Source organism: Caretta caretta, chromosome 1 (assembly GCF_965140235.1).
Source record: "Caretta caretta isolate rCarCar2 chromosome 1, rCarCar1.hap1, whole genome shotgun sequence".
NCBI lineage: Eukaryota > Metazoa > Chordata > Testudines > Cheloniidae > Caretta > Caretta caretta.
The window spans coordinates 331,648,545-331,668,727 of NC_134206.1; the positions used below are offsets into that span (position 1 = coordinate 331,648,545).

General features: G+C 42.4%; 1 protein-coding gene and 1 long non-coding RNA gene across 16 annotated transcripts in view; one reads left to right on the top strand and one right to left on the bottom strand.

Annotated features, from left to right (window-relative positions):
* Nucleotides 1–20,183, bottom strand: part of MAGI2 (membrane associated guanylate kinase, WW and PDZ domain containing 2) — a 1,189,595-nt gene that overhangs the window by 844,315 nt on the left and 325,097 nt on the right. The gene's annotated exons all lie outside the window — the stretch shown is intronic.
* Nucleotides 1–20,183, top strand: part of LOC142070651 (uncharacterized) — a 90,835-nt gene that overhangs the window by 51,068 nt on the left and 19,584 nt on the right. The window contains exon 2 of the long non-coding RNA XR_012666594.1: nt 13,803–13,905. This is a non-coding gene — a long non-coding RNA (uncharacterized LOC142070651). The remainder of the gene's footprint in view (nt 1–13,802; nt 13,906–20,183) is intronic.

The window sequence follows — 20,183 nt, forward strand, 5'->3', positions numbered from 1 at the left end:
GTTTTAGAGCCTAGCAGCCAGGAAGCTTCTTCTGTCTTACGAAGGACAATACTACTTTTTTCCTCTAGCACATTCATTAGTACTCTTTTCTAAAAAAAGACAGTTTGCAATAGCACTTGGGTTTGGTCTTGGCAATGTTTTGAATAAAATATGAAAATCCAGAGCTGAATAAAGCAATAGAGTTTCCCCAGACTTGAATCATTTGAGAGGGATTATGTTTGAATCATTGTTGCACAATTTTAACTGCTTGAGTTAGAGGCTTCTTTTTCTCACTTCAGGAAATAATACTGATGTGTCAATAGGCCTGGATTACTCTGATGGCATTAAACAGAACGAACAAGATTCATCTGGAAGGACAGAAAAAACCCCATACAATTTATGAAAGAAAATAGACAATCAAATTTAGGCTTTTATGGCATTAATTTTAACAGCAATTATGAGATAAGACTGAGGCTGGAATCTTCAAAGGGGCCTGAGAGTCAGATGTCCAAATCCTTTGGATCTTTTAGTCTAAGTCTGAGCCTAATACACAGAATCTCTGTCACCAAGCATGATTTTTGAGGTGTCTCAAAAATTGTTACTATCCAGAAGGTGACCAGTTTACAAACTGAAATTTATGAAAATCAGTAGATGTTAACCTATGTCTGCAAAAGGAAAAACACTCCTTTTGGAAAGTTGGCTCACAAGTTCATTACTAACTTCAGAGACCTGGACTACAAATGTGGGTTGTCAGATCCACACCCTAAAAACAGCAGGGGCATGATTCTCAGTTTTTCTGCACCATGTATAGTTTCATTTACACCAGCTCAAAAAAGCATACACCACCACCAAACTAGAACTGGAGGTGCTTTACACTGACTAAGCACTGGTGAAAATTACTACACAAGATGCAGGGCAATGGAGAATCAGGTCCCAGAAAATTAAGACTACATGAGGTGAACAATTAACAAATGGGCAAGAACACAGAATCATAGAATATCAGGGTTGGAAGGGACCTCAGGAGGTCATCTAGTCCAACCCTCTGCTCAAAGCAGCACCAATCCCCAACTAAATCATCCCAGCCAGGGCTTTGTCAAGCCTGACCTTAAAAATATCTAAGGAAGGAGATTCTACCACCTCCCTAGATAACTCATTCCAGTGTTTCACCACCCTCCTAGTGAAAAAGTTTTTCCTAATATCCAACCTAAATCTCCCCCACTGCAACTTGAGACCATTACTCCTTGTTCTGTCATCAGCTACCACTGACAACAGTCTAGATCCATCCTCTTTGGAACCCCCTTTCAGGTAGTTGAAAGCAGCTATCAAATCCCCCCTCATTCTTCTCTTCCGCAGACTAAACAATCCCAGTTCCCTCAGCCTCTCCTCAGAAGTCACGTGTTCCAGTCCCCTAATCATTTTTGTTGCCCTCCCCTGGACTCTTTCCAATTTTTCCACATCCTTCTTGTTGTGTGGGGCCCAATACTGGACACAGTACTCCAGATGAGGCCTCACCAATGTCGAATAGAGGGGAACAATCTCATCCCTTGATCTGCTGGCAATGCCCCTACATATACATCCCAAAATGCCATTGGCCTTCTTGGCAACAAGGCCACACTGTTGACTCATATCCAGCTTCTCATCCACTGTAACCCCTAGGTCCTTTTCTGCAGAACTGCTGCCGAGCCATTCGGTCCCTAGTCTGTAGCGGTGCATGGGATTCTTCCGTCCTAAGTGCAGGACTCTGCACTTGTCCTTGTTGAACCTCATCAGATTTCTTTTGGCCCAATCCTCTAATTTGTCTAGGGCCCTCTGTATTCTATCTCTACCCTCCAGCATATCTACCTCTCCACCCAGTTTAGTGTCATCTGCAAACTTGCTGAGAGTGCAATCCACACCATCCTCCAGATCATTTATGAAGATATTGAACAAAACTGGCCCCAGGACCGACCCTTGGGGCACTCCACTTGATATCGGCTGCCAACTAGACATGGAGCCATTGATCACTACCCGTTGAGCCCGACAATCTAGACAACTTTCCATCCACCTTATAGTCCATTCATCCAGCCCATACTTCTTTAACCTGCTGGCAGGAATACTGTGAGAGACCGTGTCAAAAGCTTTGCTAAAGTCAAGGAACAACACGTCCATCGCTTTCCCCTCATCCACAGAGGCAGTTATCTCATCATAGAAGGCAATTAGATTAGTCAGGCATGACTTGCCCTTGGTGAATCCATGCTGACTGTTCCTGATCACTTTCCTCTCCTCTAAGTGCTTCAGAATTGATTCCTTGAGGACCTGCTCCATGATTTTTCCTGGGGCTGAGGTGAGGTTGACTGGCCTGTAGTTCCCAGGATCCTCCTTCTTCCCTTTTTTAAAGATGGGCACTACATTAGCCTTTTTCCAGTCGTCCGGGACTTCCCCCGATCGCCATGAGTTTTCAAAGATAATGGCCAATGGCTCTGCAATCACATCCGCCAACTCCTTTAGCACTCTTGGATGCGGTGCATCTGGCCCCATGGACTTGTGCTTGTCCAGCTTTTCTAAATAGTCCCGAACCACTTCTTTCTTCACAGAGGGCTGGTCACCTCCTTCCCAGGCTGTGCTGCCCAGTGCAGCAGGCTGGGAGCTGACCTTGTTCGTGAAGACAGAGGCAAAAAAAGCACTGAGTACATTAGCTTTTTCCACATCCTCTGTCACTAGATTGCCTCCCTCATTCAGTAAGGGGCCCACACTTTCCTTGACTTTCCTCTTGTTGCTAACATACCTGAAGAAACCCTTCTTGTTACTCTAAACATCTCTTGCTAGCTGCAACTCCAGGTGTGATTTGGCCTTCCTGATTTTACTCTTCCATGGCCGAGCAATATTTTTATACTCTTCCCTGGTCATTTGTCCAATCTGCCACTTCTTGTAAGCTTCTTTTTTATGTTTAAGATCAGCAAGGATTTCACTGTTAAGCCAAGCTGGTCGCCTGCCATATTTACTATTCTTTCTACACATCAGGATGGTTTGTCCCTGTAACCTCCATAAGGATTCTTTAAAATACAGCGAACTCTCCAGGACTCCTTTCCCCCTCATGTTATTCTCCCAGGGGATCCTGCCCATCAGTTCCCTGAGGGAGTCAAAGTCTGCTTTTCTGAAGTCCAGGGTCCATATTCTGCTGCTCTCCTTTCTTCCCTGTGTCAGGATCCTGAACTCAACCATCTCATGGTCACTGCCTCCCAGGTTCCCATCCACTTTAGCTTCCCCGACTAATTCTTCCTGGTTTGTGAGCAGACGGTCAAGAAGAGCTCTGCCCCTAGTTGGTTCCTCCAGCACTTATAGCTCAACTTTTAGTTTTGTACCCAAATACATTGGCCATAGCACACAGAGTGCATTTTAGTAGACTTTCATTTGAGTGTAATGTCACAATAACCTTAAAGTTAATTAGTGATGCTATTTGAAGGTGTCATTTCTAGGCTAAAGGAAACCAACTGACTCATGGAATAATGGTTGGGCAAGCACTGGCCATAATACTCAGAGCTCGCTCTCTCTCTCATTACATCTACTTTAACTCTTCTGGTACGCAACTTCAAAAAAGGTAGATGTTACTAAGGTTTTCTTTTGCACTTTTTTGGAATAATAGTTGGTATCAACAAAGTGATTTTTTTTTCTCCTGTGGATGTATACTGCCTAAGAGCCCTGGGACATTTATTTAGCTGGTTTTAAATGATCATCTAAAATGCACACACACACACACACACACTTCACTGTAAAAAAAAAAATCTAACACTGATATTTACAGTATGTAATAGAGTAAACCCCTAGAGTTCTAGACATTTCTGTAACACAGGGGTTGCCTTTTTTTATACAAAAAAAAATAATTTTCCAAATCAGCAGTTACTGCTTTAAGTTATTTTAAAACATGGCACAGGTAATCCAATTCATTCTTTCTTGAGGACCAGTGAATCCTTACAGGTAGGCTTGGAAAGATTGGATTTTTGTCAGTAAACATCAACAAAAAATAGTTCTATTGATAATAACGGCAATTTACAGATAAGCAAAGTAAGAAAAATACTGCTTGAGAAATCAGAGTTTGATTTAAGGATATTTACTGCGTATATTTTGACACGTGATGTTATTATTTACAGATAAGCAAAGTATTTATTTATTGTTATTATTTACAGATCTACATAAGATCTTTCAAGCAAGGGTATTGGGGCATTTGCAAAGACAAAGCAAGAATCAAAGGATCTGCACTAAGAAACCAAAGGGTTCCATTGTTGAGGCAAGGGGCTGGAAGTTGGGCACATGGGGTCGAATCACAGTTGTGTCATTGACTCACTCTATGATCTAGGGGACAAGTAATTTCACCACTTTGTCTTTATTTTCCCATACACAAAAGGAAGATTATACTAAGTATCTACCTACTTACTTCAGGAGTAAATTGCCAGAAATAATTAGCAATGGAGTGCTATAGAAAAATATGGATTATCCATTGTTGAGTACATTGTCAACACTAAACAAATAGTGATCTGTTACCTATACATTCACAGATCCCTTATGCAGAGGTGCTGAACGCTATCACTATCCAATAGCTGGAAGTTGAAGCTAGATAAATTCAGGCTGGAAAGGTGTGCATTTTCAAACAGAGGATAATTAACCATTCAAGCAAACAATTTACCAAGGCTTGCAGTAGATATTCCAGCACTGACAATTTTTAAATCAAGCCTGGTCCAGTCCACACAAGAGATCCACTTCCTGGACACTACAGTGCTAATAAATGATGGTCACATAAACACCACCCTATACCGGAAACCTACTGACCGCTATTCCTACCTACATGCCTCCAGCTTTCACCCTGACCACACCACACGATCTATCGTCTATAGCCAAGCTCTGCGGTACAACCGCATTTGCTCCAACTCCTCAGACAGAGACAAACACCTATAAGATCTCTATCAAGCATTCTTACAACTACAATACCCACCTGCAGAAGTGAAGAAACAGATTGATAGAGCCAGAAGAGTTCCCAGAAGTCACCTACTACAGGAAAGGCCTAACAAAGAAAATAACAGAACGCCACTAGCCGTCACCTTCAGCCCCCAACTAAAACCTCTCCAACGCATTATTAAGGATCTACAACCTATCCTGAAGGATGACCCAACACTCTCACAAATCTTGGGAGACAGGCCAGTCCTTGCCTACAGACAGCCCCCCAACATGAAGCAAATACTCACCAGCAACCACATACCACACAACAGAACCACTAACCCAGGAACCTATCCTTGCAACAAAGCCCGTTGCCAACTGTGCCCACATATCTATTCAGGGGACACCATCACAGGGCCTAATCACATCAGCCACACTATCAGAGGCTCGTTCACCTGCACATGCACCAATGTGATATATGCCATCATGTGCCAGCAGTGCCCCTCTGCCATGTACATTGGTCAAACTGGACAGTCTCTACGTAAAAGAATAAATGGACACAAATCAGATGTCAAGAATTATAACATTCATAAACCAGTCAGAGAACACTTTAATCTCTCTGGTCACGCAATTACAGACATGAAAGTTGCGATATTACAACAAAAAAACTTCAAATCCAGACTCCAGCAAGAAACTGTTGAATTGGAATTCATTTGCAAATTGGATACAATTAATTTAGGCTTGAATAGAGACTGGGAGTGGCTAAGTCATTAAGCAAGGTAACCTATTTCCCCTTGTTTTTTCCTACCCCCCCCCCGGACGTTCTTGTTAAACCCTGGATTTGTGCTGGAAATGGCCCACCTTGATTATCATACACATTGTAAGGAGAGTGGTCACTTTAGATAAGCTATTACCAGCAGGAGAGTGGGTTTGTGGGGGGGGGGGGGGGGGAGAGTGGAGGGAAACCTGGATTTGTGCTGGAAATGGCCCAACTTGATTATCATACACATTGTAAGGAGAGTGATCACTTTAGATAAGCTATTACCAGCAGGAGAGTGGGGTGGGGGGAGGTATTTTTTCATGCTTTATGTGTATAAAAGGTCTTCTACACTTTCCACAGTATGCATCCGATGAAGTGAGCTGTAGCTCACAAAAGCTTATGCTCAAATAAATTGGTTAGTCTCTAAGGTGCCACAAGTACTGCTTTTCTTTTTGCGAATACAGACTAACATGGCTGTGTGGAAGTATAACATTGTATGAGTATAACGTTCTATAAGAGGACATGCTGGATACATTGTATATGAGAGGGCATGCCAAAACATGTTACAAAGTATCTGAGGGAGCACACGTAGGGACAGTTAGCTTTTGAATGTAGAAGCAATTAAGATAGAGCCAGCACGTCTAAGAAGCAGGCATCAGAATGGAAGGTGTGAAGGGCAATTAGTTAACTGGAAGCTGTTAAAGGAGACTGTTAAGGGTGGTAGGTAATTGAAGATACGTGCCTGGTCTCAGGGATCTCAAAGGGTGGTGACTAAAATCTTTTTCTTCTTTTGTCTGTAACTTCTCTGTAACTTGTTCTCCAAAAAACTGTATAAATTAAGAGACACAAGCCCCACTTGGGGGGCTCACTTCTAAATGTATTAGCAGAGCAGCTTTACTAATAAAACAGAGTGGTCTGATAAATTGTGAGTCTGAGTCAAACTTTGACGGCTGTTACTCTGAAATAAATCAAGACTGGATGTTTTTCTAAAACATCTGCCCTAGCAGTTATTTTGGGGGAGTTCTCTGGCCTGTATTATACAGGAGGTCAGACTAGATGATCACAGTGATCCCCTTCTGGCCTTGGAATTTATATTTATTATAATGTAAAATATACCTGGTATATGTAATACAAGTCCTGGTCCTCCACTTTGTGGCTGTGTATGACACAATGCAATGGAAATGGCACATTTCTTTTAGGAGTGTGTTAGGGTTGGCCAGAGTCTGCATTAGACTCTGTATCTTCCTGTAATTTGCAGAGCAAATCTTTGCATATGACATCTGTACTGGACCACAGAAACAGAAGACACCATAGTAAATTAGTTTGGGAGTGTGGTCAATGGCTGTGACCTGCACTGATCCATTGGTCCAAAATCACATGGATGGGACATCAGCATGTGGTATCTAGTCTCATACCTGGCAGTAGCTGTCCTACATCATATATTGCAGTTTGGGGCACAGCTTTCTGTTCTTCAGCAATACCTGCATACAGATGGGCATTTGGACCTGTTTGCTTTGCTGTGCACTCAGTTGAATTTTCTCAATAATGCATGTTAATATCATGCTAAATGTTTTCAATTTGCATATCTAGGGTTCTCATTGGAGGTTCCAGGAAATGCTAAGAATCCCAATAAAATTATAAAGTTGTATTTCTTGAATCAGAGAAGACTTGGGAGAAACGCATCAGGTTTGCAATATGCAAACTTCTCTAAAAGTGCTGACTAAACAGACATTTAGGAGAACATTGTAGCTAAGGGATTGGTAATAGGAGAGACTTCCAATCGATAGCTATTTGGTGGCCTTGGATTATAGTGGGGTTTTCATTCTAGAGCTTAATGGAGAGCTGTCTATCAGATCAGCCAACAATAGACTAGACAAGGAAACTGAACTCAAAGGAGGTAAGAGGCACACAGGTGGCATGGTGTATGGAAAACTGGATTGCCACTGCTCTTTGCTGTATGTGTTCAGAAGACTAAATGAGGTGAATTACTCTGAGATTTAAATTCTATGCACCAAATTCACTCCTCAATTGTAAGCAGTTCACAACTCTACTTTTTTTTTTTGCACCGTACATATTTTCTCTGCTCTGTGTCCTCTTCCATTTCCTATATCTCACTATCCTTTCCTTGTTTTTCCTTTTCCTTATTCTATCTTCCCTTCGGTTCTCTTCTTTCCCTTCTACCACCCTCAACCTCAACCTCTCTCCTCTTTTTTTGTTGTTGTTTATCTCCATACTGCTTATCTGCCCAGTTGGGAAGCCTGCACCTGCTGCCACGTAATGAAAGCAATATGGTAAGCAACACTCTCACTAACCAGCTACATTGAATCCACACTAGTGGAAGTGATGCTTTCTCAAGAGGAAATGTCAAATGATTCAGTGCCAAGAAAAACAGGCAAGGTTACACAAGCATTAGGTGGACCTAAAAAGCCCCCTCATGTATCTGCTTCATGCAACAATCTTAATAAGGTTCAGAAAATTCTTGATGACAAGAGGAAAATGCTATGTGTGTCTCCTGAAGGAGGATACATGAGAATAATACAGTGAATTAGTTCACAACTAAGCTTAAAGATCTAAAAAGTGAATAATGCTGAGAAGACATTTGCTTTGCTCACAATTAAAGGAGGTCATAAATGACCACTTTAGAGTCTGTTTTATGATCAAAATGATCTTTCAGCAGTATTAATGTAAGCTACAGCGGTTTTTGTCTGTTCATTTTAATTCAGATCCTGAATTCAATGGTTGCTCAGTATAGGAAAAAGTTCCTCAGAGGGAGTACTTATCAGAGTTTAACGCCTCTCCCATTTTAACTGAGAAGGTGAGAAAACTGAAAGTCACTAGTTCCAGGAAAAAAAAAAGTTTCAGGTGAGCTTAATTATATATGACCTTGATGATAGTGGCAAAAGCAAAAGGAATGGCTGAAAGTTTAATTTTAATTAAATTCCAGCAAGCAGATAGGAGAAATTTAGATGATAATGTTTCTATGAATTTGGTTCATCTGTATTGAGAATAAATCCCTATCCATCAGAATGGCTGGCAATTACTTTTAAACTGAGTTGCTATAGCACTGAAATAAAACCGGGTTTCACTGTATGTCGTTTTCTCCTTTTGTTACCAATTCTTCTTTTTATGTGCTATGCCAAGATATCCCTCTCTCCTCTTCTTTTGTGTTAGACAACACAAAGATTATCTGGCACCTTAACAATCACCAGAAGAGGTACTCAACACTATGGTCTACTTTTTATTCATCCATGTATCAGTATGAGGTCAAAATTGGATAGTGCCAGGGGAAAAAAGTTGTATTTTGGCATATCAGCCAAATGCTATACACTGTACACTGAAAAATAGTGGGCTGTGTATAGAATTTATTTTGAGTTTAAATTTAAAGTATCTGCACTGCCAAAGGCTATTAAAACATTGACTGGGTTAGAAAAATGTCACTGAGCAATTTGCACTTCTGTAAAGAGAGGACTGAACATGCTAAATTAATTTAACATTGTTGAATTGCGGGTTTTTTCTCTTTTTTGTTTTTTCTTTTTCTTTAAATGGATTAAAGCCTATATTCTGCTTTTCTACAGTATGAATGCAGGGAGAATAGAAACACTACAGGCAATAGGAGGATTTATTATCATGGGTTTGAAATGATCACACAAAATCACTGCAAATAAATAGAAAAATATACAGTGAGATTTTCAAAAGTCATACTTTAAGTCCAGAAAGGACCATCAGAACATCAAGTCTGACGGTCTGCATATCACAGGCATTAAATTGCATCTAATTACCCCTTATTGAGCCCAATAACATATATGGCTAAAGTATCCCCCAGAAATGTATCCACTTTTTTATTTGAAGACATCAATCGCTGGAGAATTCACCACTTGCTTTGTGAGTTTGTTCCAGGGTTTAATCATCCTCACTGTTCAAAATGTATACCTAATTTCTAATTTGAATTTGTCTGGCTTCAGCAGCCAGCCATTGGTTCTTGCTGTTCCTTTTTCTGCTAAGTTAAAGAGCTCTTTGGTACCTGTTTTTTTCTCACTGTGAAGATACTTATACATTGTAAATCAAGTCACCTCTTAATCTCCTTTTTGATACACTAAATAGATTGGGCTCAAAGTCTCTCATTGTGATACATCTTTTCCCTCCAAATAATTTCTTTGGCACCCTCTCCAGTTTTTTTAACATCCTTTCAAAGGCATGGATATCAGAACTGTATGCGGTATTCCAGTACTGGTTTGCCCTAAAGCGTTCAATGCCAGCCTATCTCTGCCATTGAAACCAATGGGAGTTTGACATGATTTGCAATGGGAGTTGAGTTATACCCACCCAGAGTGCTTTAAAAAAAATTGAACTGATGGGTCTTTGTGACACTATTTATATAACTTTGTAAATTTACAAAGCACTTTACAAAACAGAGTAAGAGTAACTCCATGCCCCAGAGGTCTCTTATAGTCTAACAGACACAAGAGAAACAAAGACAAGGCACAAGACAACTGTTCAGGTAAAATGGAATCGGGAGAAATTTTAGATAAAGAGAACATGGTGTGGTGCTGTATAAAAAGGAAGTTGACTAGTTACACTGAATACAAAATTGTTACAAAATTGCAACAAATTGTGTACAAATATGTCATGTAAAACATCAACAGACAAGTTATAGGCTGCTATGTATTATTATTCTATTTCATAGAATCTCAGGGTTGGAAGGGACCTCAGGAGGTCATCTAGTCCAACCCCCTGCTCAAAGCAGGACCAATCCCCAATTTTTGCCCCACATCCCTAAATGGCCCCCTCAAGGATTGAACTCACAACCGTGGATTTAGCAGTCCAATGCTCAAACCACTGAGCTATTCCCTAATGTTTCAGAGGGCACTGAGGCTGTGGCTGCCCCATGGTTCAGCAACACATGTAAGAACATGTGATCTAAGAATCCATCTTTTGCCAGTAACTTTCCATGCAACTTGGGCTGAAAGTATAAAAGGTCACTGTGACACCACTTTTGTCTTTCATAGAATCATAGAATATCAGGGTTGGAAGGGACCCCTGAAGGTCATCTAGTCCAACCCCCTGCTCGAAGCAGGACCAATTCCCAGTTAAATCATCCCAGCCAGGGCTTTGTCAAGCCTGACCTTAAAAACCTCTAAGGAAGGAGATTCTACCACCTCCCTAGGTAACGCATTCCAGTGTTTCACCACCCTCTTAGTGAAAAAGTTTTTCCTAATATCCAATCTAAACCTCCCCCACTGCAACTTTATTCCTGCTTAACATTTCTGGATAGGATCTCTCACAAAGAAAAGCTTTGAATAATGGACTGGTGACCCCCAATCTAATGGGTGAACCAGAGAGATTTAATACAAGCTAGAAGATTTAATATCAGTGCTATTATCCTTACCTGCCAACTCTGAAATCAGTTGTAATGTATATGCTTCCTTTAGCCAATTAATAACTTTTCTTTTTATATTAATAAACCTTTCATTTTTAGTTACTAAAGGATTGGCTACAAGTGTGATTTTGGGGTAAGATCTGAACTGTATATAGACCTGGGGAAGTGGCTGATCCTTTGGGATTAGAAGAACCCTATATGTAGAACACCACTCAGGAACCTCTCTCATCATAAAGACCAGATGTGCAGGTGGTGACAGGGGTTGGATTGTCTAAGGGGACTGTATTTTGGCTTCATGTTAACCAGGGTGGTGATACCAGAGCTCACTTTTGTTACTGGCTTGGTGAAATCGAATTATAGAAAAAGCCACCAGTTTTGGGGTGTGTCTGCCCTGAATTTGGCACTCTCAGCAAGGTAGGAACAATTTGTTAACATTCCTTATCTGCAACAATGTGCTAAGCACATTCTGCAGAAATGGGTTCCCAGGAGGTATTTGAGGGACAAGAGAAAAGAATTAGGAGGCCGTGAGACTGCATAATAGAAATCATGAAACCAAGAGTGGCATAAGATTAAAGAAACTTGTAAGTAGTAAGAATTAGGAACAGGGTTGTGAGCAACAAGGGAGTAGGAAGAAATGACACAAAATACTTAGGTAGTGATGAAGTCTGGAAGGGGAAAACAGGAAAGCTGGATTGAACGCTGTGAAAGGCAGGAAGCATGAGAAGGACTCAGAATGGGGCAGCCTGGTGAGATTGACAGAGCAGGAAGATAACTTCAGCAATAGAACAACGCTTCCTCAGCTCTCGTCCCCTAACGCCCCTACTCTACTTACGCTACATTGACGACATCCTCATCATCTGTACCCATGGAAAAGAAGCCCTTGAGGAATTCCACCATGATTTCAACAATTTCCATTCTACCATCAACCTCAGCCTGGATCAGTCCACACAAGAGATCCATTTCCTGGACACGACAGTGCTAATAAGCGATGGTCACATAAACACCACCCTATACCGGAAACCTACTGACCTCTATACTTACCTACATGCCTCCAGCTTTCATCCAGACCACACCACACGATCCATCGTCTACAGCCAAGCTCTACGATACAACCGCATTTGCTCCAACCCCTCAGACAGAGACAAACACCTACAAGATCTCTATCAAGCATTCTTACAACTACAATACCCACCTACTGAAGTGAAGAAACAGATTGATAGAGCCAGAAGCGTACCCAGAAGTCACCTACTACAGGACAGGCCCAACAAAGAAAGTAACAGAACACCACTAGCCGTCACATTCAGCCCCCAACTTAAACCTCTCCAGCACATCATCAAGGATCTACAACCTATCCTGAAGGATGACCCATCACTCTCACAGATCTTGGGAGACAGGCCAGTCCTTGCTTACAGACAGCCCCCCAACCTGAAGCGAATACTCACCAGCAACCACACACCACACAACAGAACCACTAATCCAGGAACCTATCCTTTCGACAAAGCCTGTTGCCAACTGTGTCCACATATCCATTCAGGGGACACCACCATAGGGCCTAATCACATCAGCCACACTATAAGAGGCTCGTTCACCTGCGCATCTACCAATGTGATATATGCCATGTACCAGCAATGCCCCTCTGCCATGTACATTGGCCAACCCGGACAGTCTCTACATAAAAGAATAAATGGACACAAATCAGACGTCAAGAATTATAACTTTCAAAAACCAGTGGGAGAACACTTCAGTCTCTCTGGTCACTCAATTACAGACCTAAAAGTCACAATATTACAACAAAAAAACTTCAAAAACAGACTCCAACGAGAGTCTGCTGAATTGGAATTAATTTGCAAACTGGACACCATTAAATTAGGCTTGACTAAAGACTGGGAGTGGATACTAAACTAGGAGGAGTGGTAGATACGCTGGAGGGCAGGGATAGGATACAGAGGGACCCACACTTCAAGAAGGATGTGGATAAATTGGAGCGAGTCCAGCGAAGGGCAACAAAAATGATTAGGGGTCTGGAACACATGACTTATGAGGAGAGGCTGAGGGAACTGGGATTGTTTAGTCTGCAGAAGAGAAGACTGAGGGGGGATTTGATAGCTGCTTTCAACTACCTGAGAGGTGGTTCCAGTGAGGATGGTTCTAGACTATTCTGAGTGGTAGAAGAGGACAGGACAAGGAGTAATGGTCTCAAGTTGCAGTGGGGGAGGTTTAGGTTGGATATTAAGAAAAACTTTTTCACCAGGAGGGTGGTGAAACACTGGAATGCGTTACCTAGGGAGGTGGTAGAATCTCCTTCCTTAGAAGTTTTTAAGGTCAGGCTTGACAAAGCCCTGGCTGGGATGATTTAATTGGGGATTGGTCCTGCTTTGATCAGGGGGTTGGACTAGATGACCTCCTGAGGTCCCTTCCAACCCTGATATTCTATGATTCTATGAGTCATTACACAAAGTAAAACTATTTTCCCTTGTTTATATTTCCCCCCTACTGTTCCTCACACGTTCTTGTCAACTGCTGGAAATGGCCCATCTTGATTCCCTACAAAAGGTTTTTTTATTCTCTCCTACTGGTAATAGCTCACCTTAACTGATCACTCTTGTTACAGTGTGTATGTTAACACCCATTGTTTCATGTTCTTTGTGTATATAAAATCTTCCTACTATATTTTCCACTGCATGTATCCGTTGAAGTGGGCTGTAGTCCACGAAAGCTTATGCTCAAATAAATTTGTTAGTCTCTAAGGTGCCACAAGTACTCCTGTTCTTTTTGCAGATACAGACTAACATGGCTGCTACTCTGAAATCAGCAATAGTGTTCAACAACAGCAAGAGGGAAGATGGCAGGGGAAGCAGGAGAGAAGAAAATAGTAATTAAGGTGAGAGATTACCAAAATGTGTGTACTAGCAAGGAAATAAAGGATTTGATCCTGCACCACTGAAATCAATAGGAGCAGTATGAGAGCTAAAGAGGAAGGGGTAGATTTAAGCAATATTAGATAGGAACAAATGACAGGACTTAGTGAGAGACTGAATATTGTGGAGTAAAAAAAAAATGATTAGAAAAATGGAATTGAAATTGTAAGAGTGGAAAACAGGGATAATAATGGAATACTCAACCATGCTAAAGAATGAAGAAAGAAGGACAAGAAGGAAAGAGAAGCCCTTTTAGAAGGTATGAGTCTGAAATAGTGATGGAACCTCCAAGAGGAGGAGGTCCAAGTTAGAGAATTGAAGGGTGAACAGGACAGGTAAAACTGATCAAAAGAAAGTGTTCAGAATAGAAAAGTGTTATGAACTAGTAGGCATGAAACACGGACTAGGAAATTTTATACAAATAGGAACAGCAAGTGAACTACTTTCCCCTACATATTAGAAACAATGTTTCCTATATGATACCTGAACCTCCAACTCTAATTTGCACAAGAATTTAACCTGTAACAACTCTGGTTTATAGTTGCTCATATATTTCCACAACTTTCACTTATTTGGCAAAGTCTTCCGGGTATTGATCTGTGCCTGAGGTGAAGTTGTTTAGAAATGTGAGCCAAAACATCTTAGTCATTTGGAAGTATAACAGGGGAGGGGGGAATTTTCCCTCATTATTTAAAATAAATAGCTTAAGACCTTTTTTAAACAGCTTTTTCACCAAAAAATCTGAGGAAGGGAAGACAAAGTTGAAATTTGGTAGAGAAACTGTCCTTTCACCACTCACTGAACATTCTGAACCTCATTCTCCACTGCCCTGTACCTTTGATAGTCATTTAAGCCAATTCAAAGCGAGTGTGAAATGTTACCCTTCTGGTTTGGCAGCATTTTAGACCCACTTCATATTCATTTTGCACTGTGTAAAATAATTATACAATGTACAGGGCAATGGAGAATCTGGAACTTTGTATATAAATGACTTTCATTGGCTCTGTTGGTCAGAATACATAGTAGCAGAAGATGCTAGAGATGCATCTAAGGTGGCAGAAATAATGATATCATATTGTACTATGTGAGAAACTGCATGTGATCATGTAATTAGACTGTCGTTCTGCATATGCACAAGGGGGCAGATTTAAGACTGCATGTTCAACCTTAACTGGCATGTCCTCACTTCTGCATGCTTCACTGTGCAATGTTAACGTTCTCCTTATATTTATGGAATATATTGTTATGCCACTTTTTTGCTAAGGCAAGTGTTACTGTAGCCAGCTCAAAAAGAAAAGGAGTACTTGTGGCACCTTAGAGACTAACCAATTTATTTGAGCATGAGCTTTCGTGAGCTACAGCTCACTTCATCGGATGCATACCATGGAAACTGCAGCAGACATTATATACACACAGAGATCATGAAACAATACCTCCTCCCACCCCACTGTCCTGCTGGTAATAGCTTATCTAAAGTGATCATCAAGTTGGGCCATTTCCAGCACAAATCCAGGTTTTCTCACCCTCCACCCCCCCCACACACAAACTCACTCTCCTGCTGGTAATAGCCCATCCAAAGTGACAACTCTCTACACAATGTGCATGATAATCAAGGTGGGATTTGTGCTGGAAATGGCCCACCTTGATTATCATGCACATTGTAGGGAGAGTGGTCACTTTGGATGAGCTATTACCAGCAGGATAGTGAGTTTGTGTGTGTGTTTTTGGAGGGGGGTGAGGGGGTGAGAGAACCTGGATTTGTGCAGGAAATGGCCCACCTTGATTATCATGCACATTGGGTAGAGAGTTGTCACTTTGGATGGGCTATTACCAGCAGGAGAGTGAGTTTGTGTGTGGGGGGGTGGAGGGTGAGAAAACCTGGATTTGTGCTGGAAATGGCCCAACTTGATGATCACTTTAGATAAGCTATTACCAGCAGGACAGTGGGGTGGGAGGAGGTATTGTTTCATGATCTCTGTGTGTATATAAAGTCTGCTGTAGTTTCCACGGTATGCATCCGATGAAGTGAGCTGTAGCTCACGAAAGCTCATGCTCAAATAAATTGGTTAGTCTCTAAGGTGCCAAAAGTACTCCTTTTCTTTTTGCAAATACAGACTAACACGGCTGTTACTCTGTATCCAGCTCTTCTTTAAAGAGTACAACTCAGATAGTTCAGTTCACTGCTACAAATCTGGCCGTACAAATGTATTTCCATGGAGATGAGCCACAAAATAATAAGACTGTCAACCTAAAAAAATACTGCTGATCTTTCTTGAAAATTACAAATCCAGTTAACATACACCGTAAGAAAATGAATTTTTCCCCCGGAGTTAATACGATTATATGAGCTACTTAATTCATATCTTCTTTTATAAAGAGCTTGACTTATTTGTTTGTGTATCTATTTTACTGCAGATTTGCAGTACAGCAATTGGAAGCGTTGCACTTTGTCCAAAGGGAGGGCACTGGCCATAGCTAGAGGTAGATGCCAAATTAAGCAGGCTGTTGATCTGATCGGATATGTACTTAACCAAAATGCACTTCACTCACCAAGTGAGACCTGGCTGATGGTAGCTCCCCTCCTCTGTTCCTCACAACCCCCAAATAGAAATGTAGAACCTGACCCAGCTTCACTCAAGTTAATGGGAGTTTCACCATAAATTTCAATGGAAGAACTGAACTCATGATCTTGAATTTAAAACTATATTGCATATGGAAACAACAAATCCTATATGTTGTTGTATTCACATCACATGGTATTCAGGCACAACCGACCTCCTTCCATAGATAGTGGTTACAAGTGGCTTGGATTCATGAGGAAGGTTGAATTGCCAACACATTCATAGTATTGCAGTGCTCTACTATATTTCTAATGCTCTCACATTACTCTGTGGAAAACAAGGATAAATGCAAACTTTGGGTCTTTCACCTGGCATGACAAAGAACATTTGTGAACACACAACTACTATACATTTCTGCCCCATGGACCTTGTCAGCTCACCATACTAGGAAGTCACCACTTGAAGGATGTCATCATGACATGAAACAGAGCAGCTTTATGTTCCTATTCTGGGGCAGTCAGGAATATTTCAGGTCATTATTTGGAGGAGGCTCTCTTTCTTCCTGGGTGCAAAAAGACAGTTACTTACCTTTTGTAACAGTTGTTCTTCAGGATGTGTTGTTCATGTCCATTCCAATAGGTGTGTGTGCGCGCTGCATGCACGATTGTCAGAAGTGTTTACCCTAGCAGTACCTGTAGGGTCGGCTGTGGAGCCCCCTGGAATGGCGCCTTTATGGCAGTGTATTTAAGTCCCTGTTGACCCACCACCTGCTCAGTTCCTTTTTGTCAGAATACTCCGACAGAGGGGAGACAGACGGGATTTGGAATGGACACGAGCAACACACCCTGAAGAACTACAGTTACGAATGGTAGGTAACCATCTTGTCTTCAAGTGATTGCTCATGTACATTCCAATAGGTGACTCCCAAGCAGTTTTGATGAAGGAGGGGTCAGAATTCACCAAGTTGCTGATTATGGTACTGCCCTGCTGAAGGCCGTATCATCCCTCACCTGTTGAGTGATGGCACAGTTTGACATGAAGGTGTGGATGGAAGACCATGTTGCTGCCTTGTATAAGTCCTGAATGGGGACTTGTGCAAGGAACGCAGTGGAAGAGGCTTGTGCTCTTGTGGAGTGTGCTGTCAATGCCAGGACTGGGATCTTAGCCAGGTCATAGCACGTTCTGATGCAGGACGTGATCCACAATGAGATGCACTGGGACAAGATGGGAAGCATTTTCTTCCTCTCGGCAATTGCAATACAAAGCTGTGGTGACTTATGAAACGGCTTTATGCATTCAATGTAGAAGGCTTGGGCACACATGACATCCAGTGAATGGAATGCTCACTCTTTGTTGCTAGCATGAGGTTTAGGAAAGAATACGGTTAGAAATATGTCCTGGTTAACGTGAAATTGCGATATTACCTTGGGTAGAAATGCTGGGTAAGGGCGTAGCTGCACCGTATCCTTGTAAAAGACCACGTAGGGGTGCTCTGAGCTCGGAGACCCTTCTGGCCAAGTTTAGGGCCACCAGAAAGGCCACCTTCCAGGAACGATAGGATAAGGGGCAGGTTGCCAGGGACTCGAAAGGGGAATCTATGAATCCGGAAAGGACCAGGTTAAGATCCCACTGAGGAACGGGCTGCCTCCCCTGGGGGTAAAGCCTATCCAAGCCCTTAAGAAACTGGCCCACCATGGGATTCCTAAAGACTGACCTGCCCGCCACACCCAGGTGGAAGGCAGAGATGACCGCCAGGTGCACCTTAATAGAGGATATCATCAACCCCTGATGCTTCAGGTACAAGATGTCGTCTAGCACAAGGGGAACAGAGGATTACTGTGGGGAGGTACCTTTCTGTAGGGACCAAATGGAGAAACGCTTCCAACTTTGCCAGGTATGTTGTCCGAGTAGAGGGCTTCCTGCTCCCCAACAGAACTTTCCTAACAGAGTCCAAGCACTGCAGTTCAAGCTGGTTCCGCCATGGAGTTTTCACGCCTTGAGGTGGAGGGAATCCAGGATGGGGTGCTGTAGTTGGCCGTGATCCTGTGTGATGAGGTCCGGGAGCCTGTCCACTTCCACAATCTCCGTCACAAATCACTTCACAATCCCCTTCCACAATCCACTTCACAATCCCCAGTGCCACACCGATGAGCTGGATGTCCGCATAAGGGAACTGTGCTAACACTCCTTATACAAGTCCCTCCTCAGCACCGAGGTGTCCTGCACCGAGGCTGGTGAGCTGTGCAACGAGGCTGTTGATGCCAGCCCTTGAGCCAGTTAGGGCCGGAGAGTGGACTCCATGAAGAGGAGCTTGTGGTGATAGCCTCTCTCCCTCTTAGTTCTGGGCTTGAAGCCTCTTCAGATGGTGCACTTGTCTTGCAAATGACCCTCTCCCAGGCACTTCAGACAAGTGGCATGCAGATCCCCTCTGCGCATAGGCTTACCACACCTATCGCATGGCTTGAACCCCTGGGGCTGCGATATACCCCGGCAATGGGGAAAAATATCGGGGGGAACCCCCGTAATTTAAATGTACTAAGGAACTAACTAGCTATATGACTAACAAATTAAGATAGTGAAGGACAACAATTATATACAGGGAAAACCACTAGGAAGTACTTGCTAAAGCAAGAGACCAGTTGCTCCAATGACCATCACTGGTGGTAAGAAGGAACTGAGCAGGCAGCAGGTCGGCAGGACCCTAAATACACCACCATAAAGGCACCATTCCAGATAGCTCCATAGCGACCCGATGGGTATCGCTAGGGTAACAACTTCTGACGACCGTACATGCGGCATGTGCGCACACCTATTGGAATGGACCTGAGCAATCACTCAAAGAACCACCCGCAGTTCTTCAATAAGCAAAATTCATATTGACCTCCATGTACTCCCATTGAATCCCAGGGAGTACAGGCATGACATTCCCCAGTTTGTGCAGACAAGTTCACATGTGTACATCCAGTTGAAAAGTTTGGTGGATGCAAATGGTGTGCATGCATTCTTACAACAGCACCAGTTGTGTCTACCTTTGAAAATCTGGCACTTATGGTTCCCCATTTTCAGAACCTCTCTCTCCCACATTTTGAAAGATGTTGACCGTCCCCCTGCAACACACAATTTAAAAGCTGCTGAAGTGCCTAATAATGAATGAATTCCCTTATGAATGCCAACTTTCCTATTCAATACGCACTCATCCCCACATTCTGAGCTGCACCCAGTAAGCATTGACTGGGAAGGCAAGGAGTGCAAAACCAATAGATTATATCATCTATGTCATCTACCAATAGATTTATGTCATTAAAGATTGGTACTCCTGGTGAGATCACCACTGGTGACACCCCTTCCCCCTGGCCATGACTCCTACACTGGAGTAACAGAGGAGCCAGCTATGATGGCTTTATACTATCCGCATATACTCCTACACATGAGGAACACCTAGCTGGCCAAATAAAGGGCCTTTTAGACACTTAGTTGGCACCATCCTCAGTGATTATCTAACCCCCAGTCCTTTTTGTCCTACAATATGATCTCACATCTAGCACCATTATTTTCTCCTTCATAATTATCACTGCAGATAAAGATTTCATTACTCAGGACCTGATACTGCATTCCTTGGGTATCCAAAACCTCCACTGGTTTCCAAGGGGGCTTGGTCTTGGTTTGGTCTCCATAAACAC